The following is a 15,662-nucleotide window of genomic DNA, read 5'->3' on the forward strand; positions in this document are numbered from 1 at the left end:
GAAACAGACAATAAGCAACCATATATAAAATATAATTCCAGGCAGTGATAAGTGCCATGAAGAAACTAAATAAGGGTAAAGGTCTCAGTGCTAGAGGAACATTTTAGATTGTATGGTCAGCATAGGCCTCTAAGGAGATGACATTTGAACAGAGTTATAAATGAAGTGACAAAGTGAGCCAATGGAGTATCTGGCAGAGGTGCTTCAGCCAGAGAAAGACTACCATGTGCATAAACCCTAAAATGGGAATAAGCTTCATGTGTTGAGCAACAACAATGAGGACAGTATGGCGAAAGCAGAGTCAGTGAGGGCATGTTGATAGAAAAAGGTAAGGAAGATTGCCAGGGGCCAGATCATGCAGGGCTTTGTAAGCTGCTTAGGAGATTGTATTTTACTGTGAACAAAGTGTTGATGAGATATAATCTGATAAATATTTTAAAATCTCAAGCTGTATATTTGGATGAGGGTAGCAAAGATGCCAAATAAGAAAGTTGTTTATTTCTTTCTGAATTAAATGTGTGGGCTGGTGTCCTAGCTCTGCTCCATTAAATTGTCAGGACTCGTATGCATGTGTGGTATTCTTTAGTGTCAAGGAACCAGGATCATTATATCCTGTGGCATTCACATAGTTAGGAAGTTGCCTTTATCTTCATAATTGACAGCATTATGAACAAATTTTACAGAAACAAAGAGGTGAAGAAGTGATTAAGTCTTCCTGAGAGACTAGAGGATATTTCAAAACGCAAGAGATGATTTAGATTGGGTCTCTGAAGGTTAGAATTTCACAGTGTGGGGAGTTAAGAAACAATTATACTTAGATGTATATCAGTGCATGGTGGGTGGGGAGAGAGACATCTATTATGGACACAATAAAAGTTACATTAAGAAGTGATAGGTGACAAAGTAATATTCATGTTTTTTTGTTTCTGTTATGTTTAAAGTTCCATGATGAGAAAGGAGATATAAACGATAAAGGGAAAGTTTCAATAAGGAGGGATTTAAGCATAATAGAGGATCTATGTGTGTGCATATCCTTACAACAAAGTAAGGTATTCATTATTATGGAGACACAGAAGAGAGATTGCCTATCTTGTTTACATGTTGCTCTTTTTTGTTTAAGTGCCTTGACCTGTTCACTTATATGCACCTCACTAAAATGTGAGCTCCTAGAGGGCAGGGATCATTTATTAACACATATTTATTGAGGTGACAAAAATTGTTTTCGGTGCTGGGATGTATCAGGAAATATAATTTCATTATTTTAAATATGTAAATTAATTTTTAAATTATATTGCCTTTTTTATTATTTAGCCTTTCCACATTGGAACATGAGAACACCCCTTTAATCATTGGAACATTCTTTTAATCAAGTCACCTTTTATATTTCCAGGAAGCATTTTGAGTTTCTTCATGTAGATCCTAAATTTATTCCTAGATGTTCCAATGGATTTTTATTTTTATTTTTATTTTTTTTTTTTTGAGACGGAGTCTCGCTCTGTCGCCTAGGCTGGAGTGCAGTGGCAGGATCTTGGCTCACTGCAAGCTCCGCCTCCCGGGTTCACGCCATTCTCCTGCCTCAGCCTCCCGAGTAGCTGGGACTACAGGCACCCGCCACCTCGCCCAGCTAGTTTTTTGTATTTTTTAGTAGAGATGGGGTTTCACCGTGTTAGCCAGGATGGTCTCGATCTCCTGACCTCGTGATCCACCCGTCTCGGCCTCCCAAAGTGCTGAGATTACAGGCTTGAGCCATGGATTTTTATATACTTTGTCTTTATAAAGGTACTCTAAATGTAATTGCTTTTTGAAAATTAATTATACTCATATAATCACACATTCATTCATTTAATAGTCAGTGACTTCTATGTTATACCAGATACTTTTGTGGGTGGTATAGATACAGCAGTGAACAAAATAAAAAGAAAATATGTGCAACTTACTTTTGTGGTTGCACTTACCTTACACTTCTAGTAAGGGTGTTCAGAAAAATATATGCAATGAATAGGTAAAACAGGGTGTGTGTACAGTGTGTGTATAATGATGTGCTTCAAGTAGCAAAATGAAGGAGGAAAGAGAGATAGAAGTGGCAGGTGTGTGTTTTTGTTTGGGGACATGGGAAGGATGTTGGTGAGAGTGGGTGTGTTGTATTTTTTATTTTTTTATTTTTGACCATACAATTTGGTTTTATTAACTTTAACAATTAAAAAACAGAAGACTGGGCACGGGGGATCACACCTGTAATCCTAGCACTTTGGGAGGCTGAGATGGGCAGATTGCCTGAGCTCAGGAGCTGGAGACCAGCCTGGGTCACATGGTGAAACCCCGTCTCTACTCAAATACAAAACGTTAGCCGGGCGTGGTGGTGTACACCTGTAGTCCCAGTTACTCGGGAGGCTAAGGCAGGAGAATTGTTTGAACCTGGGAAGCGGAGGTTGCAGTGAGCCAAGATCACTCCACTGCACTCCAGCCTGGGTGACAGAGCAAGACTCCATCTCCAAGGAAAAAAAAAAAAGTCTTATAGGAATTGTAAAATTGACTACAACATCAATAACGAAGAAAACTGACAATAGAACAGGTCAAATGTCAAACAACCAGTATACAATACAAACAATTAACAAAGGTGACCAAAATTTAATTCTTTCATGCAATGTCTCAGCATTTTTTTCCCAACATAAAGCCAGATTAATTCAAATTAGACCTCTTAAGAATATATATTAGTTTATACTTCCTTCTGAAATTAGTATCTGGATGGAAAATGTATTAATAACTTGTAGACTATCCTACTGAAGCTCACGACTCCACCACATGATGCTCACGTTTAGACAAATGCTAGAATTATAACACACTACCTGATGAGTATTTCAAAGTATCAACTACAGGTAAAATCTAAAAATAAATAAATAATAAAAATATTTTCTAAAAATGATGTAGTAAATATAAATGAACTAACTCAATAGTACCTACTTACACATAAATTAAACAAAACAAGAAAAAACAACCTTTAGAAGATACAACTTCAGTTCTGATTTTACCATTTAACAGAAGCAAGATCTTAGATGGTTCATTTCGTTCAAGGATGACTTGAAAATTTAAAATACCACCTTAGCTCCCACGTATAAAACACACTTCAAGGGTTTTTTCATATGAACTGGAAGTCGGGGAAAACAAAATGTGAGAAATAAAATGATACGCACCCTCACACATATTAAGACCCAGAACATGCTTAAATTTCCATTTTTTTCCTTCTTTCTTTTTTTTTTTTTTGTAGACGGAGTCTCACTCTGTTACCCAGGCTGGAGTACAGTGGTTCAATCTCAGCTCACTGCAAACTCCTACAGGTGCCCACCACCACTCCCTGCTAATTTTTTATATTTTTAGTAGAGACGGAGTTTCACCATGTTAGCCAGGATGATCTCGATCTCCTGACCTCGTGATCCACCCGCCTCGGCCTCCCAAAGTGCTGGGATTACAGGCATGAGCCACTGTGCCCAGCCGAACATGCCTAAATTTCTAATGATTTAAGTTAGAATCTTCTTGCCCTGAAAGATACCCCTTTATCTTTTATCCGACTCTTATCCCATAGTACTGTATCTCATATGGGATACAGATCCTCATGACACTCTACCTAGACTACAGTATAAATAACAACCTGTCTTCTATGTGGTACCAACCGAATAATACCTAAGTATGCACAGGATTGATTTTAAAGTTGAATAAACAGTATTTCAATTCATTAAAGAAAATAAAACTTGGAAACTATATGCTTAGTCTACACGAGTTTAATTACTTTAGTTACTTAGTAAATTTCAAATTAATTCCCCTTGGTGGTCAATAGAATACTTTGTATTTGGTGTAGAAACCAAATAAATTAGGCTAGTACCTTAACAGTACAAACAATATTTGTGGTTGTAAAGCCAAAATTTCATATACAAATTAGTTAACTAAACTTCAAAATCTGTTTGTAGCAGTGGGCTGCATCTTTCAACTGCCTGTGCTAGGATGTGAATGTTTAATCCTACTGGGCCAAGCTCACTAGAGGGTTGCCACTCACTTTAAAGTCAAGATTACCACTGTCAACTGCGATCCCACACAAGCAAAAAACGGACAAGCTCTTTTATAAGAATTTGAGTAGCTTTTGTCTTAAAATTTCTCTCTTTCTAGGTGATACCACTAGCATTATAAATCAACAGTATTGATTGTGAGGTAGCTATACAGTAATAAAGATGCTGTTAATGAACACTATGGACAACTGATGGTGTAGCTAGTTGATACACTTTAGTTGTTTTCTTTTTGATTAGAGGGAAAAAATCAGCAAAATAACATCATATATTAAGCTTATTTAGAAGTCGGCATCCAAAGTAAAAGAATTATCTATTGCACTTGATATCACTGCCATCTTTTGATACTCACCTACCCTCTTCTCAAAGAACTTTATCTTTCCTTCCAGTGAAATATTCTCCATTAAGTCTTAAAAACCCAGTTCCATCATAAGTCTGTTGGCCACAAACTCAATGTATTACTTCATTAAAGTGCAGTTCATCCTAATGAGGTTCACTGGCAAGTCATCAGTGAGGAACTCCTGTTCTATCCTAGCAGCATTGATAATTATTTGCTTTACTATCTGCTCTGATGGTCTGTCATGATATTTGGAAAACATATAAGAAAGTAGAGGTTTCTTTCTGGATGGCCCAGGAGGTGAACCTGTCCAAGGACATTTGGCACTGGGAAGCCCTGAAGCCTGAGGAAAGATATTTTATATCCTATATTCTGGCTTTCTTTGCAGCATGTGATGGGATAGTAGATGAAAACTTGGTGGAACAATTTGTTCAAGAAATTCAGATTACAGAAACCTTCTGCTTCTATGGCTTCCAAATTGCTACAGAAAACATACATTCTGACATAAATAGTCTCCTTATTGACACACATTAAAGATAACAAAGAAAGGGAATTTCTCTTCAATGCCATTGGAACAATGCCTGTGTCAAGAAGAAGGCAGTTTGGGTCTTGTGTTGGATTGGGAACAAAGATGTTACCCATGGAGAACGTGTTGCAGCCTTTGCCCTAGTGGAAAGCACCTTCTTTTCTGGTTCTTTTGCACTGATATTCTGGCTCAGGAAACAAGGACTGATGCCTGGCCTCACATTTTCCAATGAACTTATTAGCAGTGATGAGGGTTTACACTGTTACTTTGCTTGCCTGAATGGGTGTGTTTTAAAGTTAGTCAGTGATGCCTTCTTAAGTAAAAAATATTTGGGCAATGACTTAGAGAATGCGAGAGAGTCAACAATTTGAATAATATCTAAGGGAGGAAGAGTGTTTTTAACAGAGGGAACACCAAGTGCTGTCTCGAGACAAAGGTTTGTTTGACTGGTCATTTCAATAAATAGCAAGAAGGCCATTGTGTCTTATGCTGAGTGCGGATGAAGTGGAAAGCTGTAAGGGATATGGACAATGAAAAATTTCTGGCAAAATTCTAAGGGCCTTAAAAGCTATTATAAAAACTTTGGTTATTTTATTGAGATGGGTAGCCAGAAGAGAAATCTGAGCAGAAGAATTACATGAACACATGTTTATTTGTAAAGGATCACCTAGCTAATATGCTGAGAATAGACATTGGAGAGAGTTAAGTACAGAAGCAGGGTGACATTAGAGATGCTATTGCAATAATCCAAGAAAGAGAGGATAGTATCTTGGTCTAGGCTGGTAACAGTGGAGATGATGATAAGGGACCATATTATGTACATGATTTGAAGCCAGAGACAATAAAATTAGCTGATGAATTAGATGTGAGATACTAAAGAATGAATGAAATCAAATATGAATGCCTCCCAGGAGTTTGGACTGAATTATTAGAAGAATAGTATTGCAATTACTTGTAATAGCCAAGTTGGGGGAAGGATCTTACTGGGGAGGAAATTTCTAGGGTTTAATTCAAGATAGTAATTGGGTTCTCTCATCATTACCTTTACAGTGTAAAGGAAGATAATCATTACATGATTTGTAAAACGTTTGTAAAATGAAACTGAACGTGCAGGAATTCACGAATGTATTAACAAATTAGCCAATAACAAGAATATTTGCCCTAGGCTTTGCTGTAATTCATGAATGTTAACTGATCCACATCATGAGCCAGAGTCAAATGATACATCTGGGTATGATGAAAATAACAGAAAGATTAAACAAAAGGTTGAGACCGTAACCAAGCCCAGTAGAGTTTGTCATTGCCAACATATCAAATCAAGAGACAGTTAAAAGAGAAAACCAAGAGTTCACAGTAGAAATGTTGCATATGATTGTATGAGCAATGAAGCAGTAACAACAACAACATATGAAAGAATGATACAACATTACAGTCCCAGCTTTGACCTTCAAGGATACTTTTGATATGCCGTAAAAATAATTTCAGGTGTTACACTTTAAGACACCTAAAATGGAGGTAAAATTCTGAGAATTAAAAAAAAGAAACAGAAAAATACAGGAAATCAGTACACTGAAGAGGTATCTGCACTCTCATGTTAATTGTGGCACTGTTCATGGTAGCCAAGATTTGATGGATTACTATTCGTCCAGAGTGTATCATCCTCTTCAGAAGCCTCATCTATCTGCTTCAGGTGGTAGAACATCATGGTGAGGATTTGTACCATGAAAATTTCTAGAGACCATTGGTCTGGGCTGGGCAAATATTTTTTAAGACCTCAAAAGTACAGGAAATTAAAGCAAAACTGGACAAATGGGATCACATCAAGTTAAAAAGTGTCTGCAAAGGCAAGGAAACAATCAGCAAAATGAAGAGACAACGCACAGAATGGGAGAAAATATTTGCAAACAACACATCTGACAAAGAATTAATTACCAGAATATATAAGGAACTCAAACAACTCATTACAAAAAAAAAAAGAAAAGAAAACAAATCTGATTAAAAATAAGTAAAAGATCTGAAGAAGCATTTATCAATAAAGAACATAGAAATGGTGAAAAGGTCTATAAAAATGTTCAAGATCACTAATCATCAGGGAAATGCTACAATGAGATATCATGTCACTCTAGTTAAAATGACTTTTATCACAAAGGCAATAGCAGATGCTGGTGAGGATGGGGAGAAAAGGGAAACCTTGTACACTATTGGTGGGAATGTAAATTAGTACAGCCACTATGGAAGACAATTTGGAGGTTCCTCAAAATAGTAAAAATAGAGCTATCATATGATCCAGAAATCTCACTGCAGGGTATATACCCAAAAGAAAGGAAATCAGTATATTGAAAAGATATCTGCACTCCTGTGTTGGTTTCAGCACTGTTCAAAATAGCCAAGGTTTGAAAGCAACCAATGTCTCCATCAACAGATGAATGGATAAAGAAAATGTGGTACAGATACACAATGGAGTATTATTCAGCCACAGAAAAGAATGAGATCCAGTAATTTACAACAACATGGATGGCACTGGATATCATTATGTTAAGTTAAATAAGCCAGGCACAGAAAGACAAACATTGGATGTTCTCAGTTATTTGTGGGATCTTAAAAACGAAAATCATTGAACTCATGGAGATAGAAAATAGAAGGATGGTTACCAGAGGCTGGGAAGAGTAGTGGGGGCTGTTAATGGGTACAAAAAAAATAGTTAGATGGGATGAAAAAGACCTACTATTTGATAGCACAACAGTGTGAGTACAGTCATTAATAGCTTAATTGTAATTTTAAATTAACTAAAAGTATGTAATTAGATTGTTTGTAACACAAAAGATAAATGCTTGAGGGTATGAATACTCAATCCTCCATGATGTGATTATAATGCACCACATGGCTATATCAATACATCTTATATACCCCATAAACATATACACCTACTAGGTACCCACACAAATTATAAATAACAAATTTACAAAAAATAAAAAATTAAAATTACATTCTCAAAATCATCAAAAGCTATTGACTGTTGCTACTGCTTATGGTGTGAAAAAGATCTTGGTGGTAAAATAAATAGGTTAACCTTTAAAAATTCAGGCAATAACAAATGCTGGAGAGGATGTGGAGAAAAGGGAATCCTCATATACTGTTAGCAGGAATGTAAATTAGTACAGCCACTATGGAGAACAATATGCAGGTTTCGCAAAAATCTAGAAATAAAACCATATGATTCAGCGGTCCTACTGCTAGGTATATGACCAGATGAAATCAATATACTGAAAAGGTATCTGCACTCTCATGTTTGTCGCGGCACTATTCACAATAACTAAGATAATGAAAGCAAACTAAGCATTCACCAATGGATGAATGGATGAAGAAAAAGTTATATATATACATATATATATATATATATGAACATCATTCAGCCATAAAATGATACATAAGATGATAATAAAAATAACATAATCCTGTCATTTGCAAATACATGGACAGTACTGGCAGTCATTATGTTAAGTGAAATAAGTCTGGCACAGAAAGACAAATATTGCATGTTCTCATTCATACATAGGAGATTTAAAAAAACGAACTCATGGAGATAGAGGATGAAATAATGGTTACTGGAGCTGGGAAGAGTAGTAGGTAATGGAGGATAAAGGGTGGTTGGTTAATGGATACAAAGATACAGTTAGATAGAAGGAATAAGATATAATGTTTGGTAGCACAATAGGGTGACTATAGTTAACAATCATTTATTATACATTTAAAAATAAATAGAAAAATGAGATTGGAATGTATCTACCACAAATAAATGATAAATGTTTAAAGTGATGCGTATCTCAGTAATGCTGATTTGATATTACATATTGTATGACTGCATCAAAATATCCCATGTACCTCATAAATATGTACAACTAATACAAATGCATAAATATAAAAGTTAATAATCAATAAATAATATATCTTACCTCAAAGTGTTGTTGTAAGGCTTATGTGTTGAAAATGATAGCTATCATTTTTATATTTCTATTTAGCATAAAACTTGCAAATATTGCTGAGTTTAGGTATTTAACTTTGGAATAGGTACTGTAGTACAGCTCCGATAAGCACATATTAACTGCAAAAGGCAAGAGTGTGTAGGTTAAGATGAATAAAAAAGCTAAAGTTAACCCCAAGGAAAACGAAAAAGGCTTCTGTTATTTGCACCCTTTCTTTCAGCATTAATCAAATATTATTTTTAATTCAGGTAGGATAAATAGCTTTAATATGTTGAATGGGGAGTCCGTGTGACTGTATGTGAGGACATTTGTGTATATCTTGAGTTCTAGTAAGTACCTGATGTTATCCACAATATTTTAGGCAAGTCACTTTATTTCTTAATCTCTATGAGTATCAATTCATTCAACAATGTAATTAATTGGCCTAATTATTGTCAGTTATCTAAGTTTTTTTTTTTTTTTTCTGAGAGAGTTTCACTCCCTTGCCCAGGCTGAAGTGCAATGGCGCAACCTTGGCTCACTGCAGCCTCCACCTCCCAGGTTCAAGCAGTTCACATGCCTTAGCCTTGCGAGTAGTTGGGATTACAGACATGCACCACCATGCTTAGCTAATTCTTTTGTATTTCTAGTAGAGACAGGGTTTCTCTATGTTGACCAGGCTGGTCTTGACCTCCGAGCCTCAAGTGATTCACCTGTCTCAGTCTCCCAAAGTGCTGGGACTACATACGTGAGCCACCATGCCTGGCCAGTTATCCGAATATTGCTAAGATTTCTTCTTCTTCTAAACATTCCATGATGATATGATTTAAATGAATAGGGCCCAATGTGTCTTAGAATGACAGGATCACAGTTTTAAAAAACCTAAATGACTAGACTAGCACTATGTTTTTATTTCTTTGTTATTTCCTTTTTCTCTAGAGATGGTGACATGGATTCACCTTTGAGAGAAGGAAATATCTTTGTTCTAGGGTAAGAGAAAAAACGGAATGATCCTTTAAGTTTTGCAAAATTAAAACTATATCTCATTATAAAATGGAATGCCAAAGTATCTGGATAATACAGGAATAGCAGGGTAACATCTATGCAGCTTGTAAAACTAAATTTATTATATCTAATCTCGAGGATTTGGGACCAGGTTAGTAGAGTAGGTGAACCATAGTAAGACCTACAGGAAAATGTTGGCAGGCCCGGGGATAAGATGAGAAGAGGAACGTAAGATAACTTGGCTGGACTCTATGAGCAAATATAGGTAACATACAGTTTTGGGCCAGTTTATGAAGAGTAATTTATTTGTGTTATACTCAGTTCTACAGTAGATATTGTTAAATATTATAATCTGGTCTGGTCTTAGCTGTAACAGTGGTAAATTGAGACAACAATTTATGCCCATACAAGTTTCAAGGCAGTAAAGAGGATAGCAATAGATACCAGAAGGAGTACTGTTATTAGGTCGCTTAAAAATTATACGTAAATTAAAATCAGGTAAATTTCAACAAAGAAAAGATGAGAAATGAGTGAATTATTCCAAACATTTAAAGAAAATCTAATACCAATTCTTCAAAAACTTCTCCAAAAAATAGAACATGGAACACTTCTCATTCCATGAGGCCAATGTTATTTTGATACCAAAGTCAGATGAAGACCTCAAAAGAAAACTTGAGATTAATATCCCTTTTGAATATGTGTAACAAATCCTAAATTACATAGTAGCAAATTACATTCAGCAATAAATAAAAATAATTATATATAGTGACCAAGTAAGATTTAGCGCAGAAATTCAAGTTTGGTTGAATAGCCATAATTCAAACAGTGCTATACAGCATATTAAAAGAACAAAGAACAAGAATTATATCATCATCTCAATAGATGTAAAAAATGTATTTAATGATACCCATTTTTTATTTAAAAAAAACCTCAACAAACTAGGAATAGAAAGAAACTTCCTCAACCTGACAAAGGGAATCTACAAAAAACTCAAATATAACATCACACCCAATGATGAAAGAATGAAAGGTTTTTTTCCCCTAAAAACAAGGAAAAAATGGAGATGTTTGTGTTCACCACTTCTATTAAAAATTGTACTGGAAATAATAGCCAGGAATATTTAAAAATATAAAATATCCATATCAGAAAGTAATAATTGCAAATATCTATTTACATATGACATGAGCTGTGTACAAAAAATCCTTAGCAATCCAAAAAGAAACAGTTCAACCAGGTTGCAGAAAACGAGATTAATATAGAAAAACCAATGATATTTCTCTATACCACTAAAAATATAAAAAATGAAATTAAGAAATAATTTTATTTACAATCAAATACCTAAAATAAACTTAACAAGAGAAGTGTAAGGCCTGTACACTGAAAACTATAAAACATCATTAAAATACATTGAAGAGGGTAACTTTGAATAGAAAAATACTCCATGTTCATGGGCCAGAAGATGTAATATTATTCACATGGCAATATTCTTCCAATGGATCTACACATTTAACACAATCCCTATCAAAACCCGAGCTGGCTTCCCCCGCCCCCCCCCCAGAAAATGATAAGCTGATCTTAAAAATCATATAAAAATGTAATCAATCCATAAAAGCCAAAAGAATCTTCAAAAAGAGTAATAAATATAGAGGACTCATACTTCCCCATTTCAAAAGTTATTATAAAACTACAGTAATCAAGATATTGCAGTACTGGCATAAGAAGGTTCAATACAGATATAGATATACATATACATGTATAATCAACTGAATAGAATTTAAAGTCCAGAAATAAACTGTCACATTTATAGTAAACTGATTTTTAATAATAATGCCAAGATAACTTAATGGAAAAATATTATCTTCAATAAATAACAAGTGAATATCCACATGCAAAGAATGAATTTATACCTTTACCTCAAACCATATAAAAAATAACTCAAGACCAGGCGCAGTGGCTTGCGCCGGTAATCCCAGCATTTTGGGAGGCCGATGTGGATGGATCCCTTGAGGTCAGGAGTTCGAGACCACCCTGGCCAACATAGTGAACCCCGTCTCTACTAAAAATACAAAAAAATAGTGGGGTGTAGTGGCGGGCGCCTGTGATCCCAGGCTGAGGCAGGGCGCCTGTGATACTTGGGAGGCTGAGGCAGGAGAATTGCTTGAACCTGGCAAACCGAATGTAAGAACTAAAACTATGAAATCCTTAGAAATTAACATAGGTGTAAATCTTCATGACCATAAATTAGGCAAAGGCTTATTAGATATGATCCCAAAAGCACAAGCAAAACCATAGATGAATTGTACATTATAAACAGTGAAAATATATTTGTTTCAAAAAACATCATCAAGAAAATGAGAAGACAACAGACAGAATGAGAGAATATGCTTGCAAAGATACATCTGCTAAGAACTCTTATAGCTCAATGTTAAATACACAAAAAATAACCAATTAAAAAATGAGGAACATATCTGAGTAGACATTTCTGTCAAGAAATTGTCAATAAGTATATTAAAAATACTTCACATTATCAGCCATTAAAGAAATGAAAGTCAAGACTGTCACACTACTAGGATGGCTGTAATTAAAAGTAGACATTAAAATTAAAATATTGATGAGGATGTGAAGAAACTGGAACCCTCATACACTGCTGGTGTGGATGTAAAATCACACAGCCACCATGAAAAACAGTTTGGCGGTTCCTCAAAAAGTTACACATAGAGTTACTATGCAACCCAATAATATACTCCCAGGTATACATTCAAAAATATTTTATTAAATAACTCTATTGGTTGAAGAATGGTTAGTTTTTCCAATTTAAGGAGAAAGTAAAATAATTTAATTTTTTGCTTCCCTAGACTAGTTGATCTTTATACAGAGACACAGGTTCACAGCATAAAGACAAAAGAAGCTTTAGAACTATTGCTGATATCTTTTCAAAACCCAGTGGGTAAGAGCTCCAACCCAAAGCACACTACCTCTCCACAGAGTACATGATATATATTGTAGATAATTGGGATGTGTTTTCTTTCTTTTGAGATGGAGTCTTGCTCTGTCGCCCAGGCTGGCGTGCAGTGGCGTGATCTCACTGCAACCTCTGCCACCTGGGTTCAAGCTATTCTCCTGCCTCAGCGTCCCATATAGCTGGGACTACAGGCACGCACCACTACGTCCAGTTAATTTTTGCATTTTTAGTAGAGACGGGGTTTCACCATGTTGGCTAGGCTGGTCTTGAACTCCTGAACTCAGGTGATCAGCCTGCCTCGGCCTCCTAAAGTGCTAGGATTACAGACGTGGGGATGTGTTTTCTTATCAAAAGTCTTGGATGTTTTCTTTGGCCAAATGAGAGCCAGCATTTCTGATATGAGATATGAACATTTGTACTAACATCAACACAAGCTGTGTGTCTGTCTCATTGCCTAAAGACAAACAAGAGAGCATGCCACTGAGGTCTCAAACTCTTATAAAGTCAGTTGAATGTAGTCCTCTTGTTGAGAATAGAAAGGGGAGAAAGATAAAGAGCAGACAAATTATTTTGATTATGACCAGCTTGTAATTTCCAAGCATATCCTCATGGTCAGACATCCAAGGATTGAGCCACAATGGGCAAAAATAGCTCACCAGTTCTCTAAATACACAGAGCTAGATTCTAACCAGACATTTACATTTTAACCATAATATTATAGTCTAAATTCAAACTGTTTGATTAGACTAAGTTACATTCACCAATGTTATATCTTAGAAGTAGATTATGTAATTACTCTAGAAAATAGCCTAGTGACCCAATGACCAAAGAATGTAAGTCTTGACTCCAGTGTGTGTGTGTGTGTGCACGTGCGTGTGTGTGCACACGTGCGTGTGTGCACGCGCACACGTGTGTGTGTGTGTGTGTGTGTTGTCCTGTAGGGTTATTGACCCAAGATTGGGAATTTGTCTCAGAAGTTACTTATCAAGAGTTTACCACAAACGGACACATGTGAAGTTGGGGAGAGAGGGTGTAATAATATCTGTCCTTAGATTTACTAGTAAAAATTTAGGGTCATAATGTAAACCCTACAGCTAATTTTAAATACTATGGTTTTATTTTCTCCATATGCAGGCTCTGATAAAGAAATAGGGATATATTATTTAGAGGAGTTAGACATTCTTCAAACTAAGTGAATTTATGGGAAGCAGATTAGAAAGATCTGAAATCTGATTGATTGCAAGTCTAAAATATGAAGGCACATTAGGAAAATCATATGCCCTGGAATCCCTTCCTTTATAGAAACAACAAATAATGTGTTTGATATCAGTGTACATGGAGAATAGCATTAGATATGGTGGTTATCCAAGAAATCTCAGCACAGAAATTTCTGGTATAAGGCTTGATGACACAAACTGAACAGGCTATTTACTACCTTTACTACTGGTTGTATAATTTCAATTATTGAACTGACTGGCTAAACAAGCATTACTGTGCAGCTGAAAAACCCTAAAGAAATTATAGACAGGCTATTAAACTATGATTTATGAAATCAGCTTTTGTTCAGCCAAGTGATTAGAATTTAATAGGTTGGCCTACTTAGCTCTGAATTGGCCACAACCACTCAGAAGAAAAAACAATTTTATGATAAATAAGCTTATGAAAGGATTCGTATCTCATATCCTAATAGGCCATTTATTCAATTATAAAACAGTTCTTTGCATTTCAGTGATAGGTATTTCAGGGAAAATAAAATAGTGTGAAATGTAGGCCCTGACCTCAGGAAGTTTATTTGGTTTAACATGTAACCCAGCTGTGTACACCAATACTTACATTACAGGGCCCCATTGCAGCTTGAATACAATACTGTGGAGGTCAGATGTGGACAAAAATTCTGTCAGCTGAGAAGCTAAGAGAATACTTCAAAAAAAGTAGCACTTTATTAGGCTTTAATGGTGTGTCTTGTTTGAATATAAAGGAACTGAGAGTTGCATAAAATATGCATGGAATAGAAGACTAGGCGACTCTATTAAAGTCCACTAAGAAGAGTAGAGGTAAATAAAACTGGATTTAGAAAATATAGGGTCAGATACTGAATAACTGAGATATGACTTCTGAAGTGGGAATATTGCAATATGTGGTGGTTAATAGTTTCCATTGGATTTAATTAACCAAATACTTGCCAGGTGCCTAACATGTGCCAGATGCTGGGAATTATGGGGTAGAAATATTTAAGGCAAGGAAAGAAAATAGACAGTTGTTATAGTCAAGGTGTATGGTAATGAGGATCAGCATGAGGGTGCAAATTGGAGAAGTCAAAGATTTTTTTAAAAAAAAGGCCAGGCACATTGGCTCATGCTTATAATCTCAGCATTTTCAGGGGCCAAGGTGGGTAGATCACTTGAGCCCAGGAGTTCCAGACCAGCCTTGCCAACATGGCAAAACCCCATCACTACAAACACACAAAAAACAAACAAATAACCAAAAAATTACCCAGGTGTGGTGGCACTTTCCTGTAGCAGTCCCAGCTACTCAGGAGGTTGAGGTGGGAGGATCATCTGAGCCTGAGAGGTCAAGGCCATAGTAAACCAGGAAGAGTTCACGTCCTTTTCAGGGACATGGATGAAGTTGGAAACCATCATACTCAGCAAACTAACACGGGAACAGAAAACCAAACACCACACGTTCTCACTCATAAGTGGAAGTTGAACAATGAGAACACATGGACACAGGGAGGGGAACATCACACACTGGGGCCTGTCAGGAGGTGGGGTCTAGGGGAGGGAGAGCTTAGGAAAAATACCTAAGGTAGAAG

General features: G+C 36.0%; 1 pseudogene; it reads left to right on the forward strand.

The window, feature by feature from the left end:
• Nucleotides 1-3,402: 3,402 nt before the first annotated feature.
• LOC110742143 lies at nucleotides 3,403-6,764 on the forward strand (annotated as a pseudogene).
• The last annotated feature ends 8,898 nt before the right edge of the window (nucleotides 6,765-15,662 follow it).

Source organism: Papio anubis, chromosome X (assembly GCF_008728515.1).
Source record: "Papio anubis isolate 15944 chromosome X, Panubis1.0, whole genome shotgun sequence".
NCBI classification, from domain to species: Eukaryota; Metazoa; Chordata; class Mammalia; order Primates; family Cercopithecidae; genus Papio; species Papio anubis.